We start from the raw sequence: 9,300 nt of genomic DNA on the forward strand, positions 1-9,300 counted from the left end.
CGGTGCAAACTGCACATGCTCGCGTCTGACAGGAGCCCTGCCTCCGGCCCCGCTTAACTCCTTGTATGCCCGCTGGCGCGCCAGGTGCTCTACCCTGGTGACCCCGCTGCCTCCCGCAGCCGGGAGTCGGCCGCGCCCGGGATTCTTGGCGGCGCGCCCTCGGCCTGGGCCTCCGCGCAGGTGGCTGCAGTGCAGAACTCCTAGGCCCTCCCGGCCCTTGCCACTCCGCTTGCATTCAAAGTGTCTGCAGGAGCTGGGAGGAGAGGACTAGCCCGGGCCTCTGACCTCCTGGCTTGTAGGAGTTGTGGGGACTGCGTGTACAGCATCCATCGTGGGTATCCTGCAGGTTCCGGCTACCTAAGGGCTATGGGCCGCACGGTGTTGCAGACCTACTGTGTGCCACTATTGAGTTCTGTGCGGTCTATCCATTGAAACAGCCTTGCAAGGTTGTTTTTATTAGCTAGGTTTTCAAGAGGGAGAAACTGAGGCCTATGGAAATTAAGGAATTTGCCTGTGGCAAATTTGGCCTGAACTTCCAACGCCCACGATTTGGTTTATACCGCAAAGAATGAACAGAAGATGTTCTTTCTGATGTCAATCTAGGGTCTTCTGTTGGAAGGCAGATAATATTGGATGTCATCTGGAAAGCCTAGAGATTCTGGAATAGGGAAGGTGGGAAATCCGTGACAGACGGCCCTGACTTGAGACAGGCCCCTCATACGGGTCCTAGGTGCTGCAGAAAGCCTATTCAGGGAGTGAGAATGCAATCCAACCCCTATCCCAACGCCAAACCTCGGTCCTGGCACTGGGTGCCTCAGCCAAGAGCAAAGGACTTTAAAAATTTTTTTGTAATGTCCCCTGGAGGTGTCCTTTTGTAAATAATCTGTCCAGAGGGGGCGCCCTTTTCTAATTCTCACGCAAACCCCAGGCCTGATATGAGATCTGAGGGCTGCTTCTCTCCTAGCTCTCTCTCCTTTTTTATCACATGCCACAGTGACAAATAGTTCTCAGAGATCCAAGGAAGCATGGATTCTTCTAAAAAAGGAAACCGAGGTTCATCCAGCTGGTCTCACCTCACTCTGGATGAGAAGCTGGGTAGCTTTGCTACTATCTGAACCTAATACGATTCTATGTCTTCCCCTAATTGTTTGATGGGGCCATGGGTCTTCCAGCAACCTCCTGTCCAGCGGGGATATTCAAAGTTATATCCCAATCTAGAGATGAGCAATGTGGACAAGGAGTTCTAAGCCCATCCCATACACCCCCTGTTCTTGGGCTGGCTAAGTCATTTTTTCCAGAAGGAAAACACTGAGGTTTGATGGGGACAGGAGTTACGTTGGATTTCTCAAACCAGTATACATAACCAAGAACATAACCATGTGGTGCCAGGGGCAAGATCTCTTAGCTTCCCTGAGTTAGTTTCCTCCTCTGTAAGATGGAGATAATATTGCCAATTTATAAGTATATTTTGATGACCCAATGACATAAAGTTCTCAGTAAAGTTCTCAGTACACAGTAAGCCTTCCATAGGAAAGTGTTTTCTGCTGAGGGTAAAGCAGGAAGTGGAGAGAAAGGGTCAGGCCGACAGTGAGTCAGGTGGGCTGTTCCTAGGATACTGTTGAAGAGGCAGGAGACAGCCTCCTCTCAGGAATACCTTGGCAAGGAGCGGCCGGCGCAGTTATTCTGGCAACAAAGCCCACCTGCTGAAGAGGGACCTCCCCTGTGCCCCCCTGCCTTGGAGTCCCAGTTCTCCCGCTCTGGTTCTCAGTCTGTGGCTGGCAGCTGACTCAGCTCCCTCCCCGACTCTGGGAGGCAGCATTGCGTAGAGGAAAGCATAATAGGCTGGAAAGGCAGAAGATCTGAATTCCGGGTGACTTATCCATTAGGCACGGTAGGTGCACTGCCTCGCACCCATGATATTTTTAGGGCTCACAAAAATGTTAGAATTTCTTCTAAAATCATAGACAAAAATTAAACTTTGAGGTCTATATGTTATATAATATTAGTATTTTCATCCTTAGTGTAGAAGCCATAGTATATAGAAGCCAACGTGCCAGTTATAGGATCAGAAAGAAGGAAGAGTGAGGAACTAAGGCACGAGACTTGGCATCAGCCAGTTACTATTCAGCTCTCCCATGGACTTAACTCCATGATCTGGGTTTTCCTCATTCCTAAATTAGGAAGGACTTCTTCATAACAAAAATGTATATAATGCCTTATAATTGACATAGCATCTCTTTTTGGATAAAGCAGCAATTTTTACCCCCATTTTATAAATGAGGAAATCAAGGCTCAGAGACATTGTATGGTTTGGTCAAGGTTATATAGCTAGAAAAAGGAGAATACAGTTCAAACTCAGAGCATCTGGCACCCCATCTGAGGTCCTTTCCAACTATACCTAGAAGATTTCAAATAAGACCAAGTGTGTCTTATTTGGCAGAGCAGTCTGCTGCAGAAGCAGACCCAAAAATACCACCTGTAGCAATGAGTGGTTCTCTGGCTTTTCACCCAAAGAATGCTGAAATATGCATGCAGTGTTATGGGAACGGGTGGGGAGGGTGACCCTGAGTGAAGGTAGGCACAGTAATAGTGCTTTAGTGATTCAAGTACAGACTCAAGGTGGATGGCCATAGGACAAACCAAGCTGCACTGCACTGACACACACCAAAGGATGCCAGCCCTCCTTTGCCTTCTTGTCTTATCAGAACAAACTGGATTTGAGTTCAGACTTCATATCTTGGCCAGATGACTTAAGGTAGTCTATTTAACCTTTCTGAGCTTCTTTCCTCATCTACAAAATGGAAATGACAATAATACCCAACCCCATGACTGTTTTAAGCATAAATAAGATGATTTATGTTAGGTATTTTGCATAGTGCCAGGCACATAGACATAGTTAAAAGTCCCTGTCATAGCAGAAACATCTCTCTTCTACCACCAAGCAGGGAAAAAGAATGTCTTTCAAGTGTCTTTGTAGTCTCCAAAGTGCCTTGAATACAGTAGGTTCTTAGCCATATTGTCTGAAAGGCGAGAACTTTCTTGCTCTTCTACAAAGCAAACCATCCATAAGAGGTTGCTCTTGTGTTTTCTATATACTTGTTAGTGAGGATTGGTTCCCTGGGGGTTGCCTCTGACCACAAGTCAGGAGAGATGTGGCTCATGAAGGTGATTTCGCTGGAGGGACTGGGCTCGCAGCCAGATCAGGAAGGACCTGATAGGGAGCGGAGCATGAAAATTAGAGACTGAGAGAGAAGTATGTAGAGTCTGTCCCCGATGCTGTGATAAGAAGTGAGGTAGGAGCAGAGGAATTATTGAAGTCAAAGTTAGTCTTGAGTTTGGAATATGTAGACTGGCTTCAAGGGAAAACAAGCTGGGTGAGGGAGAACTGAGGGAACCCCCAGGGAACCAATCCTCTCTGACGAGCATACAGACATCTTCCTGTTTCCCTTAAAAGTCATCAAGAAAATTACTTCTGGTAGACAAGAGCAACCCCTTCGTAGATGGTTTGCTTTGTAGAAAGACAGAAAAATTCTTGTCTTTCAGAAAATATGGGCATGATCTTGGCAGTAAGAGTGTAGGTCAAGGTAATAGGCTAGAGTTTGAGAAATGGGGGACTCTCTTTGTAACAGCCCCTTCTTGAAACAGGAAAGACAGAGGTGTAAAGAGGCTAAGGAGTGTGAACCTACATCATTTAGGATTCTTTGGTTGCAAGCGACAGAAACCAACTTTAGCAATCTTAAGCCTAAGAGGACTTTATTAGAAGAATATGATCAGGTAGCTTGTGGATTGCATGGGACTGCTAGCAAAACAGACTTGAAAAGGCGAGGACCAGGACAGCTTTAGGGCCGAGGTAATGGGAAGTATTTGAAGGTCTCCTCAGGGCTCTGCTGCCAGAAGAACTTCAATCTTTTTCTCACTTCTGCTCAATTGTAAAAGGGTCACATTTGCTCAAGTTGAGTCATGTATCCACCTGTTGGCCGGGGAAGGGCTTGCAGGATACCCTGGCATAAGCTCTACCGGCACCACACACCACGATCGAGGGGTAAGCAGTGAAAGAGAAGTCAAAAGTGTTGTTACCAAAGGAAGGGAAAGGCTGCTATGCAGCCCCCCAAATGCAAATATCCATGACACGGGGGAAGCAGGCAGCACAGGGAATGTGCCCCTGACTCGGTGCCTCTATAAGTTTCTTGACTATGAGAGAGAGTAAAGGGAGAAACACCTAAACTGTGAGAAAGCAGCATGAAGCTCTGAAAAGAACAAGACGGGAAGGTATAGATGGTTGAAAAGAGTCACTGCTCATGCTGGGGTCAGTTAGAGCTGGAGATGGGCAGAGGTTATGTGGACTTGGCACAGCTTTGAGCTGTGCTCAGAAATGAGTGAGCTGTGATATGGAAAGCAAGTGCAAAAAATTGTTAAGGATATTCTTGAATGTTTATAAAATGCCTCTGAGGAGTAGAGAGGGGTACCAGCGGAGTAGGGAAGAGGCATTGGGCCCTGGGAAAATGGTCAAGTTAAGTGCAGGTTTATCAGTAGGTGTGCTGTCCATCTGTCCGTGTGGGAAACAGGTATGTATTTTCACAGAGCTCTCAAAAGATTGTGTGTGTTCCCACTTTGGGGATATTTAAAAATCATGTCGTCTCTCTTTTTTTAATCATTAAAAAGAAAATGCAGTGGATAAGGACTATGCAGTATTCGTGAACACCTCGAGCCTGAAGATGAAGACCTTACCATTCTGTGATAATGTGAATTCATCCATAAAGCATTAAGACATTAATGTGTTTTCACTAAGACAGCCCTGAAAATTAGTGCAGTTTCACTAGACTAGCGGTAAATTAAGGGGGAGGGGGAAAGCTAAAATGCTGAAAGAAATCAAAGTGAAAATATAAACATACGTTGAAACTACACTACTTCATACTTCTGAGTATAAGTTTAACTGTGAACGTTATAAATTTGGGGGTGGGGGTAGAGTTAATTATGAAACTTGGGAATCATGGAGAGAGCCACCCCCACTCCCCAGCTGCTCTCATTTCCTACTCAGCAGTCAATCTAGGTGCTGGGCAAATTTAAAAGAATTTCTGCCCTGGAGACTAGAAACCAAACTCCAGGCCGGTCACCTCCCCTCCGTGCCTCCCTTTGCCAGGATACAAGGAGCTTAGTCGTCTGAGAAGGAACAAAGAGGTATTGTTAAGGCGAGCCTGCTTATGAGAAGGCTTTGCAACTAAAAGCTTTTATGCTGCTATCTAATCCATTCTGCCCAGGGGGACACTGTGTGCCTGTCCCAACTTCACTACATCAGTTCAAAGAGAAATTTCGGCCAGACGCAGTGATCGCAGAAGGATATCTGGGGATTTGGCAACATTAATAGGTTAAGAGTTTCTATCACAACATCTCATTCAAGTCCCAATTCCTGGCTCCACTAGGTCCTAGGACGGGTTAGAGTAGGGGGAAAAAAATCTTTTTTTTTTTTGTAGATCTGAGTCAAAAGATTTCTCCCACAGAAATTGGCTGAGAGGCAACCCAGCTGGGGGATCAGGGTGGGGGTGGGGGGATGCAGACTGCATGACAGAGAATAAAACCTGTTTCAATTCTTTATACCCTCCTCATCTTGGCCCTTCCAGAAAAACTCTGCCACCTTCAGGAAAGGCTGCATAAGCCTAAAAGGTTGATGATCCCAGGGACTCCATCTTACCTGAGGAATTAGTTCACATGAGGTTGTCCTATTAGTGTCAGATGCTAATTAATTAATAAGTATGTATTTCGTGTCTTCTCTTCCCTAGCACTACGCCGTTGTGAGGACTGGACTCTTGACTTTAAGGAATTTGCTATTCGATTCAGCAACCGTTAATATACCATGTACTGTGCTCAGGATTAGGGTGATACAGGTGAAAAGACTGAGACCTGCACACGTGGATAGGAGACAATACCCAGTGGTCTGTAACAAAGCTTTACCCGCACTGCTTTAAATTCTGCACCTCCTGCGCTGTGGGAGGTGTGTGGTTATTCGTGTTCTATGATGAGTCTGTTTCCATGACCTGGCTTTATATCTACCACACTCTATTTGTAAAGTAAACCCTCAGGCTTTGGCTCAAAATTGACCAGTATTTGCAAACTTACACACTTCTGTCAAAAGACTCTTTGCTCCTCTTTCTTGCCCACAGCTTAAGTCAAGGTTTGCTTTCTCTTAGGTCCTTTAGCAAGACAAAGACCTGGGAAGGGGGCAATGCCATCTTTGGTGGGTTTTTCCATATCAGGTATGGGAAAATGTCAGTAATGTCAGGTATATAAGGCTGTGGCCTCTCAGGGAATATAGTAGAAGGGTATAGGGACAGGAAGGGAAGAATAGTGGGGTCTCCAATGACACAAAGGAAGAACACAGAAGTGCTGAGTGCTTTGCCCTGGGGCTGCATGTTTGTGTTCAGAGTGCATAACCTAAGAAGGAAACCGATTGCTCAGAGTCCTCGCCTTGACCCAGTAAGTTTTTATAATGGAGATAAATACTATTGTATATCTTTGAGCTTTTACTATTTAAATCCCAATTCATGTTCTAGGGAGACACTGGGCCCAGTTGGTCCCACTCCCTGTTCTACTGCTACTTGCCCACCAGGCTGAATAGAGCTGGATGATGTTCCAGAACTCTAAGGATGTCAAAGGAAGGGTCATGAGGGTCTCTGATGCTGCAGTAGAGTGTGGAGGAACATGGGTGGGTATGGAGGAAAAGGGTAGAGGGAAGGAAGATGGAGCTCCTGGAAATCATTTACCATGCCGCTCCCACCCAGAACCTCATGGAGCCAGGCCTCTGGACTACACCCGATCAGCTTCAGGTTCCTTCTTTCCTCAAGAGGAGAACATGGCTGAATACATCATTTTCCTTGCAGGGTGTAAAATGGGTTTAGATTAGAACTCACCCCAACTTAACTCTGTTCCCAGGCTTGTGTCTGGTCCTTCAAGACCTGGACAACATCCAGACCACAAGAACACAGTGTATAATAGGAATCCAGTAACGCTGTTGTGGTCATAGCTTAATTGCTCTGAAGAGGTAATGGAGATCCAGGCAATATCAAAAGCATGTGAGTCTCCTCTGATCTGAACATGGGTCCCCTACTCCCCCAGGCCCTGCCCACTCCCAGACCCAGGCCATATCCCTTCCCAGAATCTTAACCAGTTAGAGGTAGTTACTCAGAGGGGTTGGCATTAAACTTGAGAGATGGAAAGTTATGAGGGCAAATTCTGGCTCTTCCATTGGCAGATTGTGGCTTTGTTGAGTTATTTCTCATCTTTCGTGAATCTCAGCTTTCTACTTTACTGATGAGATCAATACTTTTAAAACATTTTAATAGCTTTATTAGAAAAATGATTCATACTCCTTGTAAAACATTCATATAATATAGAAAAAACAAAGCAGAAACTAAAAACATTACACCAAATTTCCATATCCAAAGATAATCACTGTTAATGTTTGGGGAAAAATCTTCTACCTATATTTACATACATAGATATACATATAGTTATATACATATATAATTATACATAAATAAGTCATATTATACATACTTTTCTAGAAATAATTTTACCTGAAATTAAGTAATGAAGATCTTTTCATGTCACTAACTATAATTCTTCAACATAAATTTTAATGGCCGCATAGTATTTTATTTTCTAGGTGAATCATAATAACAATTTACTTAGTAGGTCTCAGTTGATGAATATTTAGGTTGTATCTTTTTCTTTATTTTGTTTGTATTGCTGCTATAAATATTGTGAACAATGCGGTCCTTTCAAGCATCCTTCTCTTAACACAAATGGAGAGAAATATTGAACGATCTAGCTCAAGAAAAGACTAAGAATCGTAAAACCACGTCAATGAAGCAGGGATTTAGAGGGGGAGGAAAAAGTTCTAGAAAAATTTTCGTGATCCTCGCCTCTATAAATGGCTTCTAATCTTATGACTATTACTACACATATGCATTACTATCTCACTGGCTCGAATGACAAATGGATTTAGGGAAATTTCTTATTCTGAATATTCCAATGGATTTATTTGACACTAAAATTTTGCTTCCCAAAAGCTCTGTTCTCCCCAAGAGTATTTTTTGTTCCAGAGATCCTAGGTCCACACAGGGACGATCCCCAGTGCCCTGCAGGGAGATTCCTGCTTTCAGAACCAGATCACTCCAGAAGCCATCTGAGAGTTCCTCCAACGGCCACTGGGGCAACGTGGAATGTTCAGAAGGAGCAGCGGGCATGTGTCACCCCCAGAGCAATGCCTATCCGTTTCCTGTCCTAGCAATCTATGTGTTCTGCTCCATCTCCTACCTCCCTTCTCATATACAAAACCTACGTCGGCTTTACCTGGTTACTTTAGGTGGGCCCCACTCTGCAAAGGGAAAAGGACTAGTATTCTCTCTTCTGGACCTGGATCAAAAAATTCTGAACCTGGAAATGCAGAAATTCCTTTTTGGAAAGGTGCGCTATCCATACCACCTCGTTGAAAACTCCAAAGCTCACTTCTACATGAGCAAAGCTCCCAATATGTGGGTTCCCTCAGTATGCTGAGTCGACAGTCTGGTTCCAGCTCTGTATCCTATCACTTTATTTCTGGCAGAGCAAAGATGATCCTTAACCCACAACTTGGACTTTGTGCAGAAGAAACTCTTCCTGTCCCCTGCTCTTGTGGCACGACTAGGTGAGACATGCCTGAAATACATGCCAGACTGATGATAGTCTGTGCACTGCTGGAGCCAGTCGTCCAGAGCTGGGAAGGGGCAGAATGTTCTTTCCATCTTTCCCTGCTTCGCCTTAGTCTTTTAATACCACTAAGTTTTCTAATCTCCTTCCCTGAAACTATGCAAAATTGAACAGGAACAAAGTATGCAGAGTTTAAAGTCTCCACCTTAGAGAAATAGGAACCCTCATACACTGCTGATGGGACTGCAAATGATACTGCCACTATGGAAAACAGTATGGAGGTTCCTCAAAAAACTAAGGATGGATCTACCATATGATCCAGTAATCCCTCTACTGGGTATTTACCCCAAAGACTTGAAAACCTATATCTGAAAAGATATTTGCACACCAATGTTCATAGCAGCATTATTCACGGTGGCCAGGACATGGAAGCAACTGAAGTGCCCTACAACAGATGACTGGATAAAGAAGGTGTGGTACATATATACAATGGAATATTACTCAGCCACAAGAAGAGATGAAATACTGCCATTTGCAACAACATGGTTGGACCTCGAGATAATCATGCTAAGTGAAATAAGCCAGACAGAAAAAGTTGAAAATCACATGATATCA

The sequence above is a fragment of the Pteropus alecto genome, unplaced genomic scaffold (genome assembly GCF_000325575.1).
Source record: "Pteropus alecto unplaced genomic scaffold, ASM32557v1 scaffold276, whole genome shotgun sequence".
Taxonomy (NCBI): Eukaryota; Metazoa; Chordata; class Mammalia; order Chiroptera; family Pteropodidae; genus Pteropus; species Pteropus alecto.